Below are 10,312 nucleotides of genomic sequence, written 5' to 3'. Positions count from 1 at the left end.
GCTGTTTGCAGCAATTGATTCGAAATCTGGCTCAAAGGTTTTAGATATTGTAGTGTGGAGTTAGACGGCTGTCAACCACCACCTTTTTCAATGACGGAATCTTTGTGTATTTCAATGTTTCCTCACTTCAAATGAACATGATTACAAAGAAGGCGCCAAATAAAACAACAGACGAAGGAAAGAGACACGAGACAACCACGTGGCGCACTAACAACTGTGTGTTTTATTTCTTACATAGGAATATACAGCTGCTGTCAAGGATCAAAACAACAAGAAGAAACAGGGCGTCATCTGCATCGCACAAGGAAGCCACGATACAGAATAACTTCTAAGTGTCGCTCCCAAGATACGCCAGTTCCTTTGTTGAAAGAAAAACTGAGGCTTCACTGGTACAATCATCACCACGCTTCTGGATATCAAGCGCTTTCAATATCTCTCTTGTCAGTTGATCAACAGCTCTGTTCAAAACACAGGTTCTATCAAGATCTGGAATGCACTTGTGAGCCTTACAATGTGCACTTATATGACCGGAGAGCTGGTTTTCCATCTTATATCGATGCTCATGCCATCTGTCATTGACATCTGCCCGTTTGGCCTACATATGACGTTTGGCCTACACAACAAGGGAAGCGAATAAACTATTTTCTTTGCACATCCGACATGTTCCTGCCCATGTTTTTTGCGTACACCTGTTTATTTTCCCGATGTCCTGCGTTAACCTTGGCACACATCAAACCAAGACGTTTCGGAGCGGAAAATAAAACCCGAATACCAGCTCGTTTATCTACTTTTTTCCGATTGTGAGATATGCTGTGAACATATAGAGTGATGGCACACCTGTTTTAGAAGGGCCTGCTCGACCCTGGTTTACAACGTTAGGTTGCTTGACTTTGTGAGCCTTTTCCTGCAACACATACGATCACATGGTGAGGATAACTTGCCCCTTTGAGGCAGCTGACCTGACAATGAAAACTGCTTCGCAGCCGATGCACACATGACTTGTTAAATGCGTTGGTTAGACATTATTGAATGATGCCTCTTCCTGCCCTGATTGAAAGCGCCACTGACTTTATCGATAAATTTGGAGCAGTTGCTTTCCAGAATGCCTCTGGCATAGCCGTAGGTTCCTTTTTGGAACTGTTGTCCGTGTACCTGAAGTCCACGCACATAAAATGGAATGACGACGTCTTTCTACACATAGAGGGTTCGTGTATAGCCCCTCTTTTAAGCGAGATCTTTTTAGCTTCAAAAGACGGCCTCGTAAAACAGTGCATATCGGGACAAATGTTATGCAGATCTTTAGATTTGTGGATGATCTTTTAATGTTTTTAGATTGTGACAGTTCGGAATTGGAGACCCAGTCATCATTAGTTTTGTCAGAGTTTAAACCACTCTTGCATCCTCTAACCCTGACTCACGAGCTTCCGGCCGATAGTTGTTTAATATTTTTAGATTTAGTGTTAACTTTCTCATCGTGTTTTGTGTACTGGCAGTTCAAGCCAAGGGCTAGCAAACCCATCCTCTCCTACCATTCAGCTCATTCAAAAGTAATAAAAAGAGGCATCATTCAATCTAGTTTAACCAACGCACTTAACAATTCATGTGTGGTTCGGCTGCAGAGCAGTTTTCATTGTCAGGTCAGCCGCCTCAAAGGGGCAAGTTATCGTCACCATGTGACCGCATCTGTTGCAGGAACCTAACGTTGTAAGCCCGGGTCGAGCAGGCTCTTCTGAAACCAGGTGTGCTATCGTTCCCTATCTTCACGGCATATCTCACAATCAGCAAAAAGTAGGTAAACGAGCTGGTGTTCGGGTTTTATTTTGCGCTCCGAAACGTCTTGATTTGATGTGTGCCAGCAGGACATGGGGAAAATAAACAGGCGTGCGCAAAAAAAAAAACATGGGCAGAAACATGTCGGATGTATAAAGAAAGTAGTTTATTCGGTTCCCTTGTCGTTTGGTTCATCATATGTAGGCCAAATGGGCAGATGTCTGAATGACCGATTGCATGAGCATCGATATACGACGGAAAACCCGCTCTCCGGTCATATAAGTGCGCATTGTAAGGCTCACAAGTTCATTACAGATTTTGATAGAACCTGTGTTTTGAACAGAGCTGTTGATCAACTGACAAGGGAGATATTCGAAGCGCTTGAGATGAAGAAGCGTGGTAATGGTTGTGTCAGTGAAGTCTCAGTTTTTCTTTCGACAGAGGAACTGGGGTATCTTGGGAGCGACACTTAGAAGTTATTCTGTATCGTGGCTTCCTTGTGCGATGCAGATGACACCTTCTTTCTTCTAGTTGTTTTGATCCTTGACAGCAGCTATATATTCCTATGTCAAGAAATAAAGCACTCAGTTATTAGTACGCCTCGTGGTTGTCTCATGTCTCCTTCCTTCGTCTGTTGTTTTATTTGGCGCGTTCTTTGTAATCATGTATAACCAACTAGCCCTGCAGCACATGCTCAAATGAACAATTAGGCTTGGATAGCTTTAGTGAGGCATGTTTAGAGCTTCATATTATAACCGATGATTACGAGGAAGAGTACAAATGTCTGCTGGCCTCACTAGCTTGAATATGGCTCAGTTAGGATGATTTGCTGCTGGCACCTCTGTGGTTTCCTATATTCACAGTGCCAGAAATAATGTGTCGTATGTGAGCTCTGCTCTAGAAATGTCAAGCTTGCGATAGACAGTTTCTGTGAGAATTTCTATCTGCAACTTAGAAACACTGACAGAAACACAGACAACCGAAACTATCAAATGAACTGCTAATTTTGCAGTCACGAAAGCTATCCATAAAAATTACGCATAAAAAAGGAGAATAGTGAAGCTTTCCTGAGAAAGAAAGGGTTGGCTGGAAAATAGTCAAGGCACGTCAGGATAAAACTGTGCTTATCTGAAAGTTTTCTACGTAGAGGGGTGTGAACATTATAAATGTGTTAGCAAGTGCTTGGAAAAGTGCTATAGGTATTTAGGCGAGTATTGGTGAAAGTGACTCGATAAGTATGAGCGAGCGCACACATAAAATGTTGGTTAGCCAGAGCACCTGTCTCAATCTGTTCATAACTAAGCAATCGTGTCAGAGAAATCTTACCAAGCTGGTCTGGCAAGAACACTGTGGGGCTGTCAAAGAACGCAGCAGCAGTGCTGCACCCTGAAGAAAATGCACAAGCAATGTTATTGCACATCAGTTCTGCAAAAATTCACGAACTAGATGAAGCTTCATGAAAGTGAAAAAATGTCATGTACCGCACAGTAGCATGAAGTACCTGACGAAATTTGTAGATTTGTGGTGCTGTAGGGTGGAAGAAAACTTTTATTTTCAAAAATAATTAAGGCTGAACAACAGCCAAACATGAGGATGGCAAACGAGAAAAAAACTGGCCCTGTCCATGAAATATAATCTTACTCGGAGGCTGTAAAGCTTTTGACCCACTTACACTAGATGGCCTGTTAACAGGTTCTGCAATGACAACACACCAACAAGTCTTTGTATATTGCTTTCATATATAACAAAGTAAACGCGTCAATGCAGCAACTTGCAATGACATGGCTGATTAACTTCTTTCGGACTTCGAACAAGTAACCCACTCCAAATCAAAATTTCTCATTGCCGTGAACAGCATTCACAACGTTCTTCCCCTGCGTTGTCCCATAATGGAGCGAAGAGCCCATGATACGTTAATGTTAGAAGCTCCGCCACCTTTTTCTTCCCTTTCTTCTGCATGGAATATTTCCAAATTTGCTCGTTTGCATTTCACAGAAAACCCGCGGTGTTCAGCCAACTTGTGCACTGTGGACAAACCCATGGTAAGCAAGAGCTCTGATGACTGCTAAGTGGGTGTAATGCAAACTTTTGCTTGAATTTTCACTTGTTTTTGGAACATGCATATGTACTGTTTTCGAGACATGATCATCACGTGTACACATTTGTTCGTAATGTCTAAACCTGGAGCCCCTTGTGAGCCATTTACTGACAGGAAAATGTATTTATCAGTAAATAGGTACTCCTGACGCGAGTTCGCAGGCCACTGCATCCGCCAGTGCCTGACGCAAGCAGATAGCATCTAAGGTCATGTTGACGCATTCAACATGACCTTCTTCCGATGGGTTGGTTCATGGGGTTCAACATCTCAAAGCAACACTACAGCTATGACAGATGCCATAGTGGAGGACTCTGGATTATTTTGGCCACATGGGTTCTTGAATGTGCACCTAAATATAAATACATGGGTGTGCTTGCAATTCGGCGCTTCAAAATGAAGCTGCCATGGCCAGGGATCGAACTATCAACCACGTGCCTAACAGCAAAATGCCAAATCCAACAAGCCACCACGGTGGGCATCGTGTTAACTGCACACTTTTTGGACACTGCTGGACACAGTGCAGCACCAATTTACGGCCCGAGGTACCTTATTATCCAGTAAAAGGGAATAGCGCAAACCAGGATGACCACAAAATGAGAGGGACACATACAGAAGCGCTACTAACAACTGCTTTTATACTCCCGCCACAAGGCACATATATGCAACATAGCCACACATGCACAACTGTAATCAAAATGAACACATCACTTACGCCAGGCAGTTAACAAATATGTTAGCTCGAAAACTGACACTCTGCAACGTAAAGAGATAAGGATGTGTCATTGACACAGTCATCTGCTTTTTTCTTTATTTGATAAGTTTCTAGTACTTATCGCGCTTGCTCGCTTTTGCTTCACCCCACAATCAAGGTCTCATCAAAGCACAGTGCGCAATTGCGCCAAATATTCAAATGGGAGCCAAGATGCGTCCCTCTGTCAGCATTACTGTTTGCTTTTCTGGCATGTTCCCTCAGTCGCTCGTTCTTTCATCACCCAGTATGACCAATGTACGTTTTTCCACGTGATAAAGGTAGGGCATAAACCACTCCGATTGCATAGGGAACGTACGATATCCCATGCCTAATTTGGCAGCCTCGCCTGTTATCAGTGATGTGCAGGCAAAGCTTTGCGAGCTTATTCGGAGCAGAAAAATCAAGAGGGATGCTGTGCCTACCTGCGCCCTTCTTAAGAATGTGAGAAACCTTGTGTGCATAAGGCACCACCACAGGTCTGAACGCTTCACGTTCTGTCGTCGACCTCGTACTCGGCTTTCTTTTTTTGAACCTTTGTAACAGACTTTCGGCTATAGCTGTCAGAAGTGTCATAGGGAACCCTGCTGCTGAAAGCCGGCGAACCTGGTTATCAAAACGTGCCTGCATTTTATGCACACACGATTTATTCAGACCGAATTCCATGCATTGGGATACTATGGACCTTTGACAATTCTTGAATGCCCCGACTTGAAAGACAAAAGTTCCTTTTGTGCCTGAAGAAGGTAAAACCAACAAATATAATGTTCACAGAACTCTAGGTTAACATCAAGGAACTGCAAAGGATTACCGTGAGGTAGTTCATGGGTAAATTTTGGTTATTGACCACATTGAATAAAAACACTTAAAACCTCGTTAATAGTATCCAGGTAAGAGGAGTCACAAGCTAAAAACACTAAAAAGTCGTCGACATATCTAAAACCTTTACAACCTTTCCTTGTTCAATTGTGCACCACGCTTTCATGAGACCTTGATTCTGGGGCGAAGCAAAAGCCAGCAAGCGCGATTAGTACTAAAGCTTATCACATAAAGAAAAAAGCAGATGATTGTGTCAGTGACACATCCTTATCTCTTTACGCTGAAGAGTGTCGGTCTTTAAGCTCACATTTCTGTTAATTGCCTGGCGTAAGTGATGTGTTGATTTTGATTACGTTTCCACATATGTGGCCATGGTGTATGCAGGGTGACCCACATAAGTTGAGCCAAGAATTTAAAAATAAAGGCACGTCGAAAACGAATTCAGCTGAATGCATACCATTCGCAATAGCCTATAGTAACTCAGACAATATTCTTTTCCCCATAAATCACTAATTCATGAAGTTTAGTTACCCAACCTTTTGTTAATTGGCCGAGGACCCCAAGTAAGACACGCCGATTCGTAGAGCACCTTCAGAAACCACCGATTGAGTTGTTTCCTTTAGGATACGTCTCACGTAGTCGTTTTTTTCCGGGCTGCAAAGAAAGCCCGCGACATATGAGAAAAATCCACGTGATGGACTGCATGCGCAGTGGTATCGTTCTGCTCTGGAGCGTGCGTTCGGTGAACAACGTCGGCTCCCGTCAGGTGACGGCGAAAATGCATGCTGCTGTTTGAACGCTGCCGATGAGATAAAGAACTCCCTGCCGCTCCCTCGTCACCAATTACGATGCAGCCAGCCTTGTTCACCAAATGCATGCTAAAGGGCAGCACAATACCTCTGCGCAAGCGCTCCATCACCTGGCGTATTTCATATTTCAATGCCCTTTTCATGTTTCACGTCATAAGACGAATCGTAATGTAAACAACTCGATCGGTGGTTTTTGAAGGTGCTCTACAAATCTGCGTATTATACTTGGGGTTAATAAAGGGAAAAGCAGACATCCACCCATTCGTTGCGATTGCTAGAAAGGAAAGCCATGCGGGTTCCTCGAAAGAAAAAGCCTCTCAGTTAAAGGAAAATTCGTCCTGGTCCGGGACTCAAACCCGGAACCACCGCAGCAGGCAAACAGATGGCATCTGCTAGCCGCCTGGTTAGCTCAGACGGTAGAGCGGCTGCTCCAGTAAGGCGGTGGTCCCCGCTTCGAGTCCCGGACCAGGACGAATTTTTTTTCAACTACGAGACGTTTTCTTTCAAGGAACCCGTATGGGTTCCTGTGTATGTGTGCTGTGGCAGTGAATAAAAGTGTGTCCCTCTCATTTTGTGGTCGTCTTGGTTTTCCCTATTCCCTTTTACTGGACATGTACCAATTCGCCATACAGAAGCTTTACTGAAGTTTTACCTTATTATGATGGAATAAATTTAAACTCCTGTAAATATTTCCATGCCTCCGGCTCCACGTGCAAAATGTCTAAAAGCAGTTTTTGTTACACACAGTCCTCCACAGCGTCATCTGAAGCCACAGCTGCAATGATTCGTGAAGACCACACAAACAATAAGTTATTCCAATGTGGATGGAATATACTAGCACTGATATAGTTACAAAAGTTAACTTGAATCTGCTAGTAAATTTTAAACCACATATGCGCACGAAGTATACAAAATATTTCCTCACTCACAATTTGTGGTTTCCTCTCAGAGATCGTGTGAGAATATTGACTGCTGCGAGAGTGCAGGCCTGAGTCTGCAATGATAATGTGCCAACAACAGCGTTTCTACTACCTTCGACATAATATCAAGCAAATTGACATTAAATGTAGTGCCTTGCAAGCAACATGACAAATTGCTTTTGGCTGTCAAAGTGAAAATTCCAATTCTGGACATGTTGTAGACCGTACACTAGCGGACAACTTTCTGTGGGAATGAAGAGAAAGCTGCGGGCACGAGGCTGCTGCACAAGTGTTACGGTGCCAAATAGTCCGCCAGCGTTTGACAGTGTTTCTGGTTGCTCGGAACTGACGCTGAATCGACGCAGCTTCATGAGCGAATGTGTCGCGATTGCCCAGGTGCGGAAGGGAGAAGCCGCAATAAAAGTAAACTTTTACATTTAATGGTGCGTTTTACCTTATTTAACTGTTGCTAATAATATGTTTATGTTTTCTCTTCCCCAGCTTAAACTAATGTGGCTGAAAGCGTGGGTCTCTTTTCAGAAGTGCACTCACCTGTGCATACTTTTTCTCGATAGCTTTCCTTTGATGTCACAGAAAGCTGCCCGTAATTATAGCTCATAGAACTCTACAGCATAATTCTGGCGCCCTGAGTTCTTAATTATAAAATGCACAAAAACAGAAATAGCTTGTGACGACAATGAAGGGGGGCGATTATCTGCTCCGCTGCAGGTCAGTGAGCTACCGCTTCTCTGAAAGAGAGAATAACAGAAGCTTCTCTTATTCTCTATTTCAGAGAGACAATAACTCACTGACCTCCAGCAGAGCAGTTTATTCTCCCCCCTGCCATGTCATCCAGGCCGCTACCACACAAAAACACACGGTGGGCTGACACACGGCGCTGCCGCACATTCCCTCAGTAACATTCAATGGCATCCCATTATTTTCAATTCCGTAGAGGCCGCCATTGGAATCTGAACCTGGCAACGTTTAACGTTAGAACCTTATCTAGTGAGGCGAGTCTACCCTTATGAAAATGACTGTTGAAATGTTGTCGGCATATTGTTGACGAATTGTTGACTCAATAGCCTTTCAACAATACCTCAACACTTATTGAAACCACAGAGTAATATTCAACAGTAAAGTTGTTGGGCAGTTCACAACAAAAAAGTCGTTGACTAAATTCTGTTGGTATATTGTTGAATACTATTGAGTAATATTGAGCCATTGTTGAGTAGTTTTCAACAATAAAGTCGTTGACTAAATTCTCTTGATATATTGTTGAATAGTATTGAGTATTATTGAGCCATTGTTGAGTAGTTTCCAACAATAAAGTCGTTGACTAAATTTTGTTGATATATTGTTGAATAGTATTGAGTATTATTGAGCTAATGTTGAGTAGTTTCCAACAATAAAGTCGTTGAGTAAATTCTCTTGACATATTGTTGAATAGTATTGAGTATTGAACCATTGTTGAGTAGATTCCAACAATAAAGTCGTTGACTAAATGCTGTTAACTTATTGTTGAATAAAACTGAGTCACGAGCAATATTGAGTTTCGAAGTATATGTGAAAAACACGCACATATGTATGTGTGCGTCTTTTGCACATATATGTTGCTTTACTGATCACTTGATCACCATTGCATATATACAGGGTGTTGTTCCACGTTACTTGAACCACAGACGTATATACACATGTTTCAGCTAACTTTACTCAGAGCTTGAAAATATGCCGATGCACCAAAAGACGATGCGACAAAATGCATGTTGCTCACTCTTCTATGCGTCACGCTATTCTTGTATTTTCCTAAGTAGTTAATTAGTCAAGAAAATTAGCCATTCTGAAGGAGCAAAGTTAGGCGAAAAATTGCAATTAGAAAAATCTAGAGCACTTTGTAAAACGTCAGATTAGGCCATTTCTAACTTTCTATCTATTAAGTGTTAGTGTTTTTCAGCTTACTGCGGATGCCCGCGAAATAAAAAAAATCACTTTACATACCCGCTTGTGCGCCGTGCTTGCAGCGCTCCCAACCGAGCATACCATCGAGCAGGGTGTGTTGCCGCTTAAAAGGCGACAGGGCAGTGACGAAGGCGTTGGCTGTGGTATTGACGCCAGCAACGTGCTTCCCTCGCTGCGGTTCATGATGGCCAGAAGCAGACGGGTGTTCACACTGGTTAAATGGTATGTTTTCGTTTGTGCGCAGAAGGCTTAGCAGCAGTGCAATCACGACTCGCAGGCGGGCATGTCACGTGGTGCTTTTTGTATTTCGCGAGCATCCGCAGTAAGCTGAAAAACACTAATACTTAACAGATAGAAAGACAGAAACTCTTTATGCGGACGTGTTGCCAACTCCTCTGCAACTTTCTAATTGGAATTTATTTCCTAACTTCCTTGCTTCAGAAGTTGGTTAATTATCCTTGACTAATTAGCTAATTAAGCAAAATACAGAAATAGCGCGACACGCTACGTACCAAAGGGAGCAACATGCATTTGGTCGCGTCTCATAGAAGGCATAGAGTTTACACTCGGCCTAAAGTTAGCAGAAACACCCCGCATATATATATATATATAGATGCAGTTTGAGAAGACAAACGTCCGTACAAGCAGTGACAAAGAACCGATGATTGGACGCATCCTGCATTTCCATCGGCGTCCATTATAAGGCGCCAGTGCCCTGGCTGTGTGTTAGGAAACGGCATTGCATGCCTCCATGTTAAATATGGTCAAGATGGGGAAGAACGTTAACAAAATTCAAGTCTGGGGTTTGACGTGCCAAAACCACGCTTTGATTATGAGCCGCACCGTAGTAAGAAGCTCCATATTTATTTTGACCATCTGGGGTCCTTTAACCTGCACGAAACGCACAGTACACGGACGTTATTGCATTTCAGCCCCATCGAAATGCAGCCGCCGCGGCCGGCATTAGATCCCAAGCACTCAGGTTAGTAGCGCAACACCTCAGCCACTATGCCACCACGGCGGGTGCGGCGGAGAAAGGAGTGAACACCGTTTTTACAGAGTGCGTTTCGCTTAGATGTTACCCGTAGCGCGCTACAGAACGAAACGAAAAGCTTGGCCGATATGTACGACATGGTGCTCATATTTCACATGGAAGCCAAATTATTTTCTGTGACCTAGACGGGATGCT

This window comes from Dermacentor andersoni, chromosome 8 (assembly GCF_023375885.2).
Source record: "Dermacentor andersoni chromosome 8, qqDerAnde1_hic_scaffold, whole genome shotgun sequence".
In the NCBI taxonomy this organism is placed as follows: Eukaryota; Metazoa; Arthropoda; class Arachnida; order Ixodida; family Ixodidae; genus Dermacentor; species Dermacentor andersoni.
This window is presented reverse-complemented; position numbering follows the sequence as displayed.